This window comes from Cygnus olor, chromosome 17 (assembly GCF_009769625.2).
Source record: "Cygnus olor isolate bCygOlo1 chromosome 17, bCygOlo1.pri.v2, whole genome shotgun sequence".
NCBI lineage: Eukaryota > Metazoa > Chordata > Aves > Anseriformes > Anatidae > Cygnus > Cygnus olor.
The window spans coordinates 8,227,211-8,242,615 of record NC_049185.1 but is presented as its reverse complement, the minus strand read 5'-3'; the positions used below and the strand labels follow the sequence as shown (position 1 = coordinate 8,242,615).

The following is a 15,405-nucleotide window of genomic DNA, read 5'->3' as shown; positions in this document are numbered from 1 at the left end:
GCATAGTGATTCTGTTCCCATCAGGCCGAGTGCAAGAGATTTCACATGAACATAGATTTATGACTTGCTGCTTGAAAATGTACAACGTCAAGTGTCCCACTGAGTTTTATTGAGTTGGCTGTGGCAGTATCCACTACTCAGAGCAGTGTGATCATTTCAGACTTTAATCCTCCCTAATCCTGTTCCACAGAAGGGTTTCAGATTTTTCCCCTTCTCTTTGCCTGATGATTTTGGCATCTAAGCTACAAATATTATGTTACTTATATTGAAAATTAAGATTAAATGGGCATCTTACAATTAGGACCTTTGCCAAGCACAAGGCTTGTCTGTGACCCAGCAGTGCCTTGGGCACTTGCCTGCAAGCTCCATCTAGTCTTGCCTAGAGCACTTTGGTTCTGCTGCACTGAGAGCTCCCCACATTTTGCTCAGTTTACACTTCAGCTGGTGGCATCTCTTATTTATGATTCATTGTAATGCAAATTGTTTGCAGTTATTCCGCATAACAATACAAAGATTTCAAAAGCAGCAGAAATCATGTGCCTTTTACTCTGATTTTCTTCCTACAGCAAAGCAACAAGAGTTAACTGACTCTCCCTAAAATAAAACCATTCAGAAAAAAACAATTAATTCCCCAGTAGGCACCTGCAGCATTAGGTCTAATTTGTGAAGTTGTCTCACTGGCTCTACAGGGCTAACATCAGGTGGAAACTCGCCTTTTGCCGGAATAGGAACTGCCACTTGTGGAGCAGGAGGCTGGGCACCCTCCTCCCCCATAGAAAGGAAGTGCTTTTTAGGTGCCCAGCCACCACAGAGGCTACAGGCTGGCTGCGATTCTCTAAATGGAAAGTTTAGCATTTGTAAATGTTTTGTTTTCTAAAGAAGGCAATTATACCCTTATTTTCCCCTGAAAAGGGGAAATTAACCCACAAAGAGCACCAGAGTTAAAGGTGAGACAGCAATATGATCTTGTAAATAACTGCCAGGGGAGACAGCGTGTCGCACACTATCAATACCCCAGTCCTTGGAGAAAAGACGGGATTCCTGAAAACAGTTATGGACACTGCAGGGTGATAATGAACTCCAGAGACTGCGAGGGCATCATTTGAAAAACTAGATATGTATCTTAGTAATGCTGTCTTCAGGGCAAGCATAATTACAAAAACCAAAGAGAAAAGACAAACAAGCCCAGAGCACCAGCTCCTCGCTCAGAAGATGGCAGCTTACGTTCCCCAGTGGGCAGCAATAAGACAGGAAATTGTTGGTTACTATCACCGCAGTGCCCGACAGCCTCTCCTTTAAGGAAAATGCGCAGAGGTGTCTTAAGGACCAGGCAGGAGGCTTCAAATGGGAAGTACTGTTGTCTGCATTTGGTAAGAGCTTCCTAAGCCATGAGGTTGTCAGCCCAAGGTTTTAGGCTAAAGCTCTCAAGGAGCCCCAAGACAAGTGGAGCCCAGCCTCCCTGGTGGATGTCAGCAGGGTCTGAGCGCTGCCTCCCTTTGGCTGTGAAAACCTTAGAGTTTTGAAGTCTCTCCATCGAGCTCAAAGGGTTCAAGAGATTCAGTGATAGTGGTTTTGGAGCACCCAGATAAAATCTATTTGCTAGGCAATGCAAAGTTGTTCTCACACCTTTGAAGACGCGTTTGGAGAGAACCACGGGAGGGAGGAAGGAGGCCCAGCACCTCTGCTGCTGGCTGGGCCTGGGGAAGTCAGAGTTCATTTCCCCAGTCTGCCACCAGCTACGAGTCACACTTCCTCTTTCTGCTTTGATATCTCCTCTGTGCAGTCAGAGAGAGGCTGTGCTATTAGCAGTCCCTTACCTGCCAGGCTACTTGGAATTAGCTAGTGCAAGCGTGCTGAGCCCCTTGAGCCCTCAACCTAAAAGCGATACAACGCACGACAAAGCAGAACAGAATGGTGTGCTGTGTTTAACACGCTCCAAAACCATCCCGCTATCATGTGTTGTCACTGTTCAACAACTGAAAAATAGATACATATTTTTATGCTTTGAACTTTCCTCTTTTGACAAAGCATTTTTTTTTCCCAAGAATTTCAGAAGGTTGCTGCACTACTCTTACTTTGTTCAAGTGTCCCCTGTGACAACCATATCCTGGAGTGTATTAGAGTTTAAAAATACAGCAGCAAGATAAGCAGTGGCAGGAAGATAGAGGAATTCAGAACTTTGAGACTCAGAAGAAGAGATATTTCTAATCTCTGCTGAAAATATAAGACAAAGTGGATAAGGCAGACAAGCACGAGGAGGCTGTTACAAGCACAAGGAGAGGCTGGAAAGAGGGACGGGAGGGAGGGGGCAGCTGCTCACCCCAGCAAGTGAGCTTGATAGCGAGATGAGAGAGAGGTCACAGCAAGACAAGCAGAGCAAGCAAGCAGAGCTCCAGAGAGATACGGTCTAGAAGACAGGTCAGGGCAAGTCTCTGTCTATGCTTTGTTCTTATTTTTGGTTTTCCACATACCTTCAAAAGGAGAGATTATCAGATAAGAATTGATGGGGCACCATTAAGACAGAAGGTTTTTCCAGCTCTATTGTGTGCATGACATTCCTTCCCCTCTGGTCTCCAGAGATCTCATACATCTGGGGATGTAATTTGCAAAGCACGCACGCAGCAGAACTGCACAGCAATGCTGCCTTTTGTTAGGAATTTGATCAAAGGTGCAATTTGAAGTGGGTGTTTAATAGCCTCATAGTGTTTCTGTACCATGGGACTGTACAGCCCAGCCTGTAACATACACTTTGTGCTATCAGTAGGTGCTGGGACGCGTGCCAATGGCCCTCATCTCACAACAAGCCTCTGCCTTCCCTGCTGGTGTCCGTGCGCTCCAGGATAAAGGAATCCCAGACCTTCCGTGGCAGGAGATTCAGGCACCTCAGCTAAAGAACAATAATTGGGACCAGATGCTGACTTCCTGAGGGCTAATTCTACAAGATGGTAATATATTGGAAGCAAAAGCCTGTATCATACCAACATCCTGGGAATTGAGGAGAGATGCAAACAAAGGCTAGATCTTACTGCAGCAGGAGTACCACGTTTCCAAAGGTCTGGAGAACCTACATAATCAGAATGGGGAAAAAACTTCTGGGTGCAACAGCGAGACAAGGAGAATCAGCAAGCACACATCTGTACAATAGTATCACCAGTAGTGCTGCCAAGGTGAAAGAGGACCTGATGTATTTAGCTTGCTGAATGCATATTAAGCCACTGTCGGAAGAGATGGGGGTTGGAACGGGAGGGAACCATGGCTCTAGGATTTCAATTGCTTTTTTGCAGGAACCTACCAACTTCTCCCTGTTGTATTTTCTTCCCATTCACCTTCATACTGAATGATCTCTAACAGCTCCATTCCCAAAACATTTTCCTAGTTGTCCACCAAATTCACTAAATTTTGACTATTTATGCCTTGCATCAAAATTACTTTTGACTGCTCAGTTGTGAAGAAACTCAAGCCCCTACACTGCCACATGGACTCAGGCAGAGAGCACGGAAAAAAACAGCCAGCATCCACCTTCCTGCAGGGCTTCTTTAGCTGCCACACGATACCAAGCCACTCTGCACACACAGCTCCCAACAGCCCACCCCACAAGCCGCTTCCCTCCCAAGGCCACGTGGAGGGCACAGGAGAAAGCAGAAGCTCTGACATGGCTAAGCTTAGAGGGCATGGGAAGGAGCCAGAAAGGTGTTAGAGATACACAGCAGGAGCAGAGCGCAGGAAAAGGTGATGCAGGAGTACAGGGAAGATGGGAGAGGAAGGATACTACAGAGGAAAAATCATGGGGAATATGAAAAGGCTGCTGAGATTGCCCCAGAGGAGGAGAACATAAGAGATTGGTCAAAACTCCATTGCTCATGCAACAGCTCCTCTTATCCTTTAATATTCAATGCTATTTTATAGCAGCAGGATATCCCTGACTCTTCCTCTGCTTTGGAATGTAAATAGCAGCTGTCTGTGTACTTGGCTGGTGCAGAGGCATGCTGCAGGCATGCTCTGTCTGTGCTGTCAGCAGGGCCTCTCAGGAGGCAGGCGGGAGAGAGCCCGGTTTGTTAATCTTGACAGGGTTTAGGAAGGAGATCAGATTTGAACAGTTCAGCATCAACACGACTTGGATAATTCTAGACATACAGAGAAGAGCTTTAAGTACCTAAGGAACCCTCTTGGTGGTGATACTCAGCCGCTTACAGAGGTAGGCAGGAGCGGTGAGGATTATCCTTCTGGATTTGGAGCCGAAATTCTTCAAGTTCCTCCTTAGACACCTACTCCTGTCTCTAAACCCAGCACTCAAAAAACAGTGTCCTTTTCCCCATCCAAGGAGTAACAGTTAAAAATACCTATCAAAATAAAAACAAGCATCCTTGAGCCTTATTCGTTCTTTATAGTTTTGCCGCTTTCAGTAGGGTATATCCTAGAGCCACAGGCACCAGGGCAAGGAACAAACAGCTACAGCAGGAGAAGTCAAGCCAAAACCAAACAAGACAGACCTACTTCTGTCCTAGTGAGGTAAACCACAACATTGCTGCTGACCCTGGGTTCCACCAAATTGGCCTTGAGTGCTCAGCTGGGGTTTAGAGGGCTATTCATCATTATTCCCCCTTTTACTGCAAATTGGTCCCAAGAATCCCTCACAGGAACCTTCTCTAACACCTTCTCTTTCACTAATTATAAATAAGTAGAAATATTAAGATCTCCTTGCTAGGAACCTGAGGATTCCTGCAGAGCTTGTTTCAATGCAAATCTCCTTAGTAACAAAGGAAACTGAGAAAAAAGACAGACGAGTTTCTGCATGGCACTGGAGCCTGCCTTCCTGGGGGATTGCTGCCGCACCGCTCCCAAGACGATTTGGCCTCTCGCACATCAGCTCCCCCTCGCTGCTCCTAACTTCCGAGGATTGCTTCCAAGGGGAATGTATTTTCGAAGTTCTCAGGGAGGTATCAGCTGTTCTTTAAAGAGATTATGTTGGGAGCATTCCTAGTGCATTGACTCCACTGTGCAGCCAGCCTTGAGATTAAATGGCTCAAAGGTGGTTTCCAAGGATAAACCGTGCCAGGGACGACAACATTTCCTCACCAAAGAGGGGAGGATCTAATAAAAAATAAAGATGGAGGAAAACTGCTCTAGCTCTACAGCTATTATCAGTGTCTCAGAGCACTGTCACTGCTTTGCCTGCACTGTCAGATGTCACTTTGCATCAGTTCTGGGCAGCGCACAGAGAAAAAATGGTGGAGCTCATTTAATTCTGCAGTGCACGCCTGGGCTCCGCAGCAGGGCCACGCAGAGGGTTAAGTGACCTCTTAATGCTGGTGGGAGCACTGCTCAACAAGTTCAAGTGGGCTCTCCAGTAATGTATGCAAGCACCTTTTTGCATAGACCAGCAATTTATAGCAATTTATACCTCCTATCCAGCTGTTCTCGCAATGCATTAAAAAACTACTTACAAATAAGCTCCAGCACTCAGTCCTATCATCCCCTAAAGCAGCTCCATACCAAACTGACAACCCAAATGGGGGCGTGGAGGGAGGGAGGAATACAACCAAGGCAAGCAAATGACTGACATATAATGGATGCTTCTGCTTTGGGGCACAAGCTGTGCTTGGAACCCAAGTTTTGACCTGTAAGCAGCAGGCATCACAGCAGCAAACCCAGCAAGAGTGCAGCTAAACCCCTACATACACCTTCTCCAGCAATGTGATTTCCCACATTCTTTCTGCTTATTGTAGGATCATCGTTCTCATTGAAACTACTCTTTTCCATTTTTTTCAGGGACAGCTTCCTAGGATAAAGCTGAGCAACTTTGACTCTTAATGAAGAACTTAGCACCCAGCAGATGCTGATTTTTTTTTTCCTGCTTTGAGAAAATGCAAGGAGCTTCCTTTGCACTTTCTCACAAAGAACCCAGATTACATCATGCTCTATGTTACAGCTCAGGAATACTGTTCAGTTAAGTTCATTTTGCTGACCGTGTGGCAATTTACTTTGAACTATATGTACAAGCAAAGTTAATCTGAGTTGACATGAGATCTACACTCATCCTACAGCATTCTCATTACACACTTAAAGGCCTGCCTTCGCTCTGAACTGAAAGCCACATCCACCAAGAGAAAAAAAAACTAACTGGTTTGTCTTCTGATCTTAGTCACCTGCCAGCACGCTGTTTGCTGTAGAAGAACAGAGCATTGTTAAATGGTTAGGTAAATGCAACTTAAAATGGCAGCTTTAGAAAACAAAAAGCAGAAAACCCAGGTGTTAGTGATTTATCACAGCAGCCTGAAATCACACCTTCACATCCAAGCTGCAGACAGATCCTGCATTTTTGAGGTGAATTTGGGGAAGCCAATTTAGCTCCTTTCAAAACATCTATTAGCTATTCAGCACACTGGATGTGACTGGGTGTAATGTCATGCTGACAGTTGCACGATTTCAGCCAGACTTGTAGATCAGAGTACCTGATGGATTATACTTCTAAGTACCTGCATAGCTCAGAAGCTCAAATTAACAGATAGGACTCTGTCCTACTGAATTGGAAGGCTTGGCTTCAAGTAAAAACCTTTCATTGTCTTGATTACAGTGACCACATCTCAGAATATCAAGTGCTCTTCATTAAGAGTGCCTTTTTCGCCGAGACAACAAAAAACAGTTGTGCATACAGACACTGAGATGTAACATTAGGAAAATCAGAGAAAATAAAGTCATCTTTGTGTAGATATACCTGATTCACTGGGAGAAGTTCATGCACTGGCATGAATTCTCTATCGTCACCCTAGAAGTGGCAGACAGCTGTGAGAGATCCCACAGCTCCCATTTTACTGAGGGCTCCATCCTCTCCATCTGGTGAGCACTAGTCCGCTACGAGCTGTTTTTGGCCTCGCTGCCTTGAGAGTCAAAAGCTCCACTAAGTGTCTTTTCCCCCAGACTAAGTCTGGGACAAATACACATGGAGGAAGGAAAAAAAATCAGGCATAAGTCTTTGAGCTGATAAGTACCATTGGGTATCTCTTGGATTAGAAAAGTACAAACACAACAGAACTTAATGATCATCCAAGGATTTAAGCGTGGAAGTGTCTGAAGACCAGTATTAGAACTAAATTCAGTGTCACACTCCTTTGTTTCCAAGGTCTGCATTTAGGCTTTTTTTTTTAAGCAATAATGCTATTGCCCTTTCCTTTTCCCCCTGGAAAGAAGAGAGTAGTAATGCCTTTTTTTAGCTCATTTCCTCTTAGCTGTTGCCTGTGAGGTTTCCAGAGAGACACAGAACTGTAAGCAAATTCTCCCCGACTTCAAATCCTTTTCTTTCAGTTTAATCACAGCTAGAGAAGCCTGACCAACAGACACCCAAAAGCTACCTCAATGGCAAGTGTAGAACAGTGCAAAAGGTGAAGAAGTACACGAGGTGCATCAGGCTTCTGCCAGGCAGGAAGCAAATAATTCGTAGAGGTAGTTCCTGGTTACAGAATAGCTGCTCGGCCACAGCTATTTCATTAGCATCACTCTAAAGGGTCCTAGGGACTTTCTTTTTGAGGTGTAGGCAATTCAGAGAGCTGAAAGATCACTGTAATTTGGCCTATGAAAAATGAGTAGGTGTTCACAGTTCATTTCCCAATAGAAAAAGTCATGCTCATCACAGAAACCATCATCACACACAGAACTAATAGCTGCCCTGCTTGGCAGGCACACCCATGCACATTAAAAGCTCACAGTACAGTAGCTTTTACCAAGTAGGAACAAGAGATTTTGGTTAGCAGAGCTCTCAGTAAGGCACATTTTTTCCCATAGCAGGTGAAAACTATCATGATGCCATAAATAAATACAAACAACCAGAATTAGACTCCTGGAACCACACAACAAATTGAAAACTGGGAAGCATTCCCAAAGAAACCCCTGCTCCCAGGTGAGCCAGAATGAAAACACCCTGGAAGAGCCACAAACACAGAGGAAAAAAACTCAAGGATACAGGAACAGGGGGCAAGCAGATCACAATGTTGACCAAGCCAAATAAAATATGCTTCTGCTTATCTGGATGAGCAACATCAGCTGTGGTCAAAGGGCAATGGCTAAACAGAACTCAATATTTTCTCATTGATGCTGCAAGCAAAGGAGAGTACGAGGGTTGGGGACAACAGAGAAACAGCACTTGGGATTCCAACAGCCAGCTACGAGCCTACGTGGTGACTCTGCCTGAAACCCACCCAAAGACTTAGAAAACCTCAGGGCTCCTCTAGAAGACCATTTAGCATCTGACCTCTGCTTGGATATTGCCAAAATAAACTGAAGTCAAAATTAGACATGGCTGAGTCCAATTTCACCTTGATTAGTATTTACATAACGCAGAGAAACGTGAGAAGGGCACATAAATAATGTACTGTTTGTTGCAGCCCTCTCAGGAGGAGAGTTCTCAGATATGTTATTGATCCTCGTGCACGCACCAGCTCACTGTGCAGAAGGCCCAATCTTCTTCTCCATTAATGAAAGCAAGTTTCCAGAAGCTGAGCCATCTGGGCTGGGTTGCAGGTTGCTGCTTTACCACACCAGTGGGTCTAGCAGTCAGCTGTGCTCTGGATAACAGCCTTGTATGGAGAAAATGATGGGGACTTTCCAGATCTGGTTATTTTAGGAGACATTCTGCTTCCTTAGCTTCTTTACTTCTAGTGGACTTGACATTTCTGACAACACTCCTAGGAAACCTAGCTTTGTGGGAAGCTGACTGTTGGGTTTGTCCTCCTGTTACGGCAGCACCACTCACCCACCCTCTCTCAGTACCGGTTGGGGGACAGAAAGCAAAACCGTTACCTAGAAAGACTCAGCACCATCACTGAGGCAGCCTGACAATACAATATTACTCAACAGCCACAAGGAGATCGTGCCACCCGTGAGAACGAATTGAGAATGGTTTCTCTTCCCTGTTCTCATTCTTCTCTTGCTGGAGGAAGGGTTCAACTTCACATCCAGTCCATGCAGATAAAGGTTTGGGGCATCCGGACATTTCTTTTCTACCCCTTTTGGTGAACAGTGATAGAAAAGTAATTTCCAGACTTCCTTTGATTTGGAAAGACATTTCCAAATCTACTTTGCTTATTCTGCCTTTACCAGACTTCTAAAAGTTAAAAGAAAAAAAAAGGCAAAACAAATACACCACAAACCCTCACCACACTGCTCCTGAAAGCACCTCAAAGCAATGGCTGCACCTGGTCCTGGTTTGCAGCTCACGTAGATGCTGGTAAGCCATCTGCAGAATTTCAGCCCGCTTGAGGGAAATGGGTCAAGTGGCAAAACTAACAGGCAGCAGGAACCTACAGCACACCTCTGCCATGTACAGCCATAAGGCAAAGTAGCAGAGGATATTACAGCTGGTGAAAGAGGCAAATCAAGCTTCAGATCTAAAGCGCCCAACACAGCAAATATCCTCTGATAAGAGACTTGGACTGAGGTAGCGAGAGCGGCAGCTGTAAGATTCAGCATTACTATTTTCCTGATGCTTCAATGTCTCAAGTCTGCAGCAACCGAATGTCACTCTCAAGCACACTGTTAGGAAAGATTGCTTAAAATTAATTAGCTTAGTAACAATGGCCTGTCATTATGCTACTAAGTCACCAGCATGAGCACATAAGTTACAGTGACAGCTCAGGGTATAAAATAAGTACCATTGTATTGAAATTTGCAAAGTGCCTAGCAGTCAAATGCCAATCTATTCACTTCTGGTAATATTGCATAGTTTCTTCCTAATAGGCTGCTCCAAACTCCCACACGAAGATATGACTGACTTTACTACAGAGAAGTCTTTCTACTTCATACACTGACCGTGCCCGATTTTAGAAAGCTCTTAAAAATGTGTTTATTTGTACAGCGCTGATTCATTCAACTTCAAGTTGAATGTGAGATTTAGAATACGACATTCGAAAAAGCAGTAGGAAATGGAAAAAGATTCTCTTGGATGCCATAAAGATGCACAACAAACAAAAGGTAAAGCCTGAGCTCTGAGGGGCAAGAACATCAGCAGTCCCCACATTCAGCACTTTGTGAGACTTCCCCAGAAGAGAAGGAAATAGTTATTGCTATAATTATTTCATAGTTCCAGTCAGCTGCTTTCAGTTGTACTGTTATATTCCAATGGCAGGGAAATGGAATACAGTAAACTATAAATATCTGTCAGAATTCCTTTGAAAGGACAACAGTTAATTGCATAGCTTGATCTCCTGCCGTGCAGAGCTTGCATTTCAGGTTAGAAAGGTACAGATTGTTATTGATTTAATTCTCTTGAAACGTGTAGTATAAAACTGTTCAGAAGACTTATGGGGGAGAAATATATGCTTCCAAAGGAAGTCCTGTAGCACAAGATTGTTGCAGGCTACCTTCTTGTAAAATGCTTTCTGAAATTCAATACACGCCCCTTCTAAAGGCTATCAGTCCCCTCAAATTGAGGCTCTTCCCTTCCTTCACAGAAGTGAAATTAAATCAGTGAATCAGGTGAAGAACAACAGAAGATTAGCAACAGTATGAGGCATGTGCAAAGAAATAGTTAAGAATAATTCAGTACTTATTACATGCCCACTCTAACAGTGACCCATTGAATCTTCCCTCATCCCCTTTCGTTTACCTTCCAAATCTACCTCACTTTTAAAAATGATTCCAGGCAGTTAATCCAACATTTTTCATTATTACGTCCTCCTAAATATCCTTGAATCCATTTCTGATCTAGCTCTTGCAAAGTCAGTCTGAGCACTCAAAGACACCAGAACATGTAACTGGAGTAATTTGTTAGGCCTTGTCCATCCTGGGAATAAATTCCCCATTATAGCCATTGACAATAGCCAGGGTGAAGCCCTGCTTAACATTTGCCCAGCTCACCTACTTTCCATGAAGGGTAACTTGACCTGGTATAAATTATGCATCATTGTGATTTTGCCAGTCTACACTTGGGTTTTAGCCTGCTGCTGCTACACAGAGCTAAAACCCCCAGCGCAGAGAGGTCTCTATTAGCAAGTCACCTAGCTGCTAGCCAGCTCCTCGCTCCCAGGTATTGTAATTAAGACAACACATCTTCCCGATGGCTGCTTCAAAGAGACAAACCCTTAATGGAGGGAACGCTGCAGAAGTGTTTTAGCACCTGTTTATCATAAGTAGCTGACCACGTGTTAAGTTATATTTGCACTCCCTGACAGCCTTTATTAGGAGATCTCTGGAACTGGTGGGTTGCCAGACATATTCTCTCCGAGATGCTCTTAACTAGAAGAGAAAAACATGTTTAAAGCCTTAACTTTCAGGTTTCCCAGGGTTGTTTTTTTAAGGGAACGTTTTTCTTAGACTATTTGATGATTGATATTATAAACAGATTAAAAATAAACTCTATTTTAAACAAACGCAAATAGTAAAATGAGCACAACCTGTAACACACTTGTAAAAAGAGACAGCTTCTAACCAGGGAGGATTCCCAACAGCTGTAACGGCTGCCCCTAATAAAGCTGAGTTGATTTTAACTTTTATCCACCAATAAATGCCACCTACACATTACACATTGCATGCTGCAGAGGATGGCTGTACAGCAGCAGCATCCTAAAAGCAAGTAAAAGAGTCATTAAATAGATCACTGAGCCCAACAGGATTTAGGCATACCTAGTCAAGCAAGACATAGTATTTAGCTACTGAACACTACGCTGCAGACTTTTTTTTTTTCCCCTAGACTTTACCCATACGAAGCAAAGCAGTGCATTCCCTGCAATGCTCACGGCTTCCTGAAATATGACCCATGCCTCTGCAAATCCCCAGGCAGAGAGCATCAAACCCCAAAGGGCTGCAGGCAGGAGGCAAAGCCTGCCCCATGGAACAAGTCCTGCAGCTGGAACCCAGGGAGAGCAGACAGGCAAAAATACACACAGCAGCTTCAGTAGAAGGGTGGGGAAAGCTCTACTGAGATGAAGTAGGCAAGAAGGAATATCTGGAAGAGGAAAAAAAAAGTTAGAGAGAGATTTGAGATAACAGTAACAGCAGACAGGATGCAAATGCTGAGTTTTTTTTTCCAGCAGTTTTACCACACAAGATCTCAGGAAGCACCAGTGCACAGGTGAGCAAGTAGGCTGTTACTGAAAAAAATTGTGAGAGGAACCCTGTGCTTCTCTGTTCCTTAGTTTCCCCAGCCTAAAATAAGGCCAAAGATAATAGCTTTCTTCCTAAAACAATTTCAGGAGCTAAGTAGAGCACGCATGGTCAGACAAAATTAAGCTACTGTTATTATTTATTACCTTCTCTCACCCATGACAGAAGATGAAAAAGATATTTTCCTTGAAGATAAGAAGAGCATTATAAGACCTACCATTCAACTACTGCAACCCATAAGCACGTAAAATACCAATATCTGAGTATAAAAAAAAAATTTAAACTCTTTACCTTCCCCCCTTCTAAAATTCTCTTTCCATCCTTTAATTCCTTAAGTCCTCGGAGTTCAGGCAGCCAGTACTGTCCTTATGGCAGGAAGGGTGAGAGCACCAGAGCTGCTACAGCTGCCCCAGGAGAGGCTGCATTGCAGACTGCCCCCCCCCCCCCCCCCCTCCCCTTTATGCTTTCTCAGGCCAGCAACTTCACCCTGGTGTCAGCATATGGAAGCGGTTAGCAAACGAAGGGAGGGTCAGGTCCAGCCATCCGTGCACTGATTGCAAGCACACACTTTCTCCCTAAGGCAAAAAAGTGTACTTGAACCTTTTGAAGCAGATAGGCTGGAGCTGATTTATTGGGGTGATTTAGATCTGTTAAAACAAATTTAATTTTGAATACAATTTTATATCAATTAACAGAGTCTCACAAGTGTAGCCATTAAGGATTCTCTTTCCAAAACCAAAGCCAAATATTCAAGATTTATGAGACTGACTTGCCATATTGGAAGTAACTAATTATTCGTAATGATTCTTTGTACTCTGACAGTGATTATGCATTTTCACTGCAAATGCCCATGATGAAGCAAGTGATAAAGGCAGTCCATGTTTGCAGAAGGGATAACAAGCAGCTAAGGCCTGATCATTTTGGCAAAGTATTGGGGTAGCAGGGAAAGAAACAACATAAAACAGCTAAGCCTGGTGACACAAAACCCAGCTTATTTAACATCCTGAAGTATGTTCTGGTGCATGTCAGAACTGTAATAAGAGCCTGTGGTCTCCCTTTATTGCCTTAAGCAATTCTGTATTCAGCTTATTTATTCTGACCTTTTGGTTGTCCTCCCACCTTGGACATGACAGTCTTTATCAGAGCACGGCTTCATAGATTCAGCTCGCTCTGTTTGCAGCAGATCACGGAGCATGTTCAGGGTGAAAGGGACAATGCAGATTCGGGGCCTGATTCTCATTTGCACTGAAGTTTCTTCACCTTGCTCTGACAGCACAAGGCAGGGAAAGTTAAATAGCAGCCCTGCTTCCAGCTTCACAGTATGAAGGAAAAGTTTCTGGATTATGCTGCTCTAAGTAAAGTCCCTGGGAATCAGAAAATGATAGTTAGACGGGAACCTGCTAGATTTTCACACAGCCTCAGGCTACGGAGAATACAAAAGCGCTGCCTTTCTCCTCTTTTCATAACTTGCAGTCCTGCCCCAGACACAGGAATAGAGTAATTGAGAACAAAGTCCCTGTTCCAGCGAGGTGTTCGCTGCCAGCAAGGTTAACGTTCAGGGGCAGGCTCGTGGCTCGAGCAATGCCACGTTTGCTGCCGGGGTAGCTGCTGTTCTGGTGTTGTACTCATCCGGGCTGTGAACAATGGTCTCATTTCTGATCCTCAAAGAGCAAAGGCATAGCAAGTTGGTCATTAAAATCTGCATGTATGTGATTAAAATGTTAATGTCAATATTGTAATCAAGGTCTGACTCACAGGACAGCTGGTAAGAGACTGGATCTGTATTGCTTGGCCCCGGTTACCTGCTGCAGACCAGGGTTACAACAAGGTTGTGCCCCATCACATGGTGGGGGCTGGCATTTCCTGCGCTATCTGTGGGCTGATCCCTGAAAAGAGAAAAATCAGCTCAAGTGCAGGAGCCCTACTGATAAGTTTAGCTCTGTCTGTACTCCAGCAAGAGGAAAGCTCTTCTGTAAATGTCTCTGGTCCTGTTTAAGTTGTAGCTCTGTTACAAATGCACTTGGGTGCCTGCTGGCTATCAGTGGTGCTGCTGTGAGCCTGGCCTCCTTCCTCATCTCACCAGCCCCTCTCTTCTCGTGCTTCTTTCAGAATTTTCTGTGCTAGTTTATATTTAGCTGAGTTTAATCTATGTAGGCCCGTGGTAAATTTTGCCTGGTGTTGTCTAAGCACTGACAGAGCTTTAGTCTGCAGAGCTTCTTTTCAGTAAATTCAGGATTAATGAAGAAGGCCTCTCTATTGTTGGAATGTCTGATACAATTATGAACTGAATGAGCGGACCAGGCAGCAGTGGAGGGCTCCCAGGTTCATGGCAGAGAATTGTCTGTTTTAACATCCATCTGTTTTCATTCCCTCTGATCCATTATCATTCACCTAGAGTTATAACATGATGAATATCATTGTGTGGAAAGCCATTTGATGCTAGGGGGGAAAAAATCACTGTAGGTCTGCCTTCTATTGAAAATGTGAAATTACCTCAGTAGAAGGAAAGGCACAATTGATTCAGAGATGCTGTTTCAAACAGAGGCATCCTTTCACATTTGGACTCTTTGATTTTGTTAATTTCTTTGGATGACCTGTCTGTTGCATCTCTCAACAGAATTGTGTGTATACACAAGCCTGGGGGCTCCCACAGATAAATATTGATAAGTGCTATCAACACACTTCTTGTTTTTACCTCCTATTGCTGAATTTGTGTAGTTAATTGGAAAAAAAATATATTCACAATTTTCCCCGAAAGGCACCTTCAGTTTGCATTCAGAGGGGCATTAAACTCCTGAATGAAAACACGAAGGTGGGACAAGAATTTTGATGACCCTGCTGACAGGAAATAAAGAAAGGAACTTTACAGACAATTTCCACTGTCCTTGTTGGTCAGCAAATTTGGAAGCGAATGAAATAATGAGAACCAGAAATGTATATTAACGATGGAGGACCTAACACACAACAGGACTTAAATGAGTGCTACCAAGAGAAACTGCTGTAAATTCCCCGGACTTACCATTATAATTTACTTATAAGCAATATAGAAATTACCTTGTGAGTTAAGAGATACTGACAAATGAAAGAAAGAGCTCAGTGTAAATGCTCTTTTCTAGAAAGTGACTCTTAAAATATTGGTAAAGCAAATACAGTTGTTAAGCTCAATCCATTGTTTAACTGGGTGTATCTAAACTCCAGATCTTTCATTAACAACCATCTCGCAGAACTTGGTTATAGCTTTAAAATACCACGTACCTGAAATATTATGGCACTGTCCTTTAAAGAAACAGGAGGAGAGAAAATGCTTCACTG

General features: G+C 43.8%; 1 long non-coding RNA gene across 3 annotated transcripts in view; it reads right to left on the bottom strand.

Annotated features, from left to right (window-relative positions):
• LOC121079635 overlaps positions 1-15,405 on the bottom strand; it is a 96,198-nt gene that overhangs the window by 78,395 nt on the left and 2,398 nt on the right. The window lies entirely within an intron of this gene.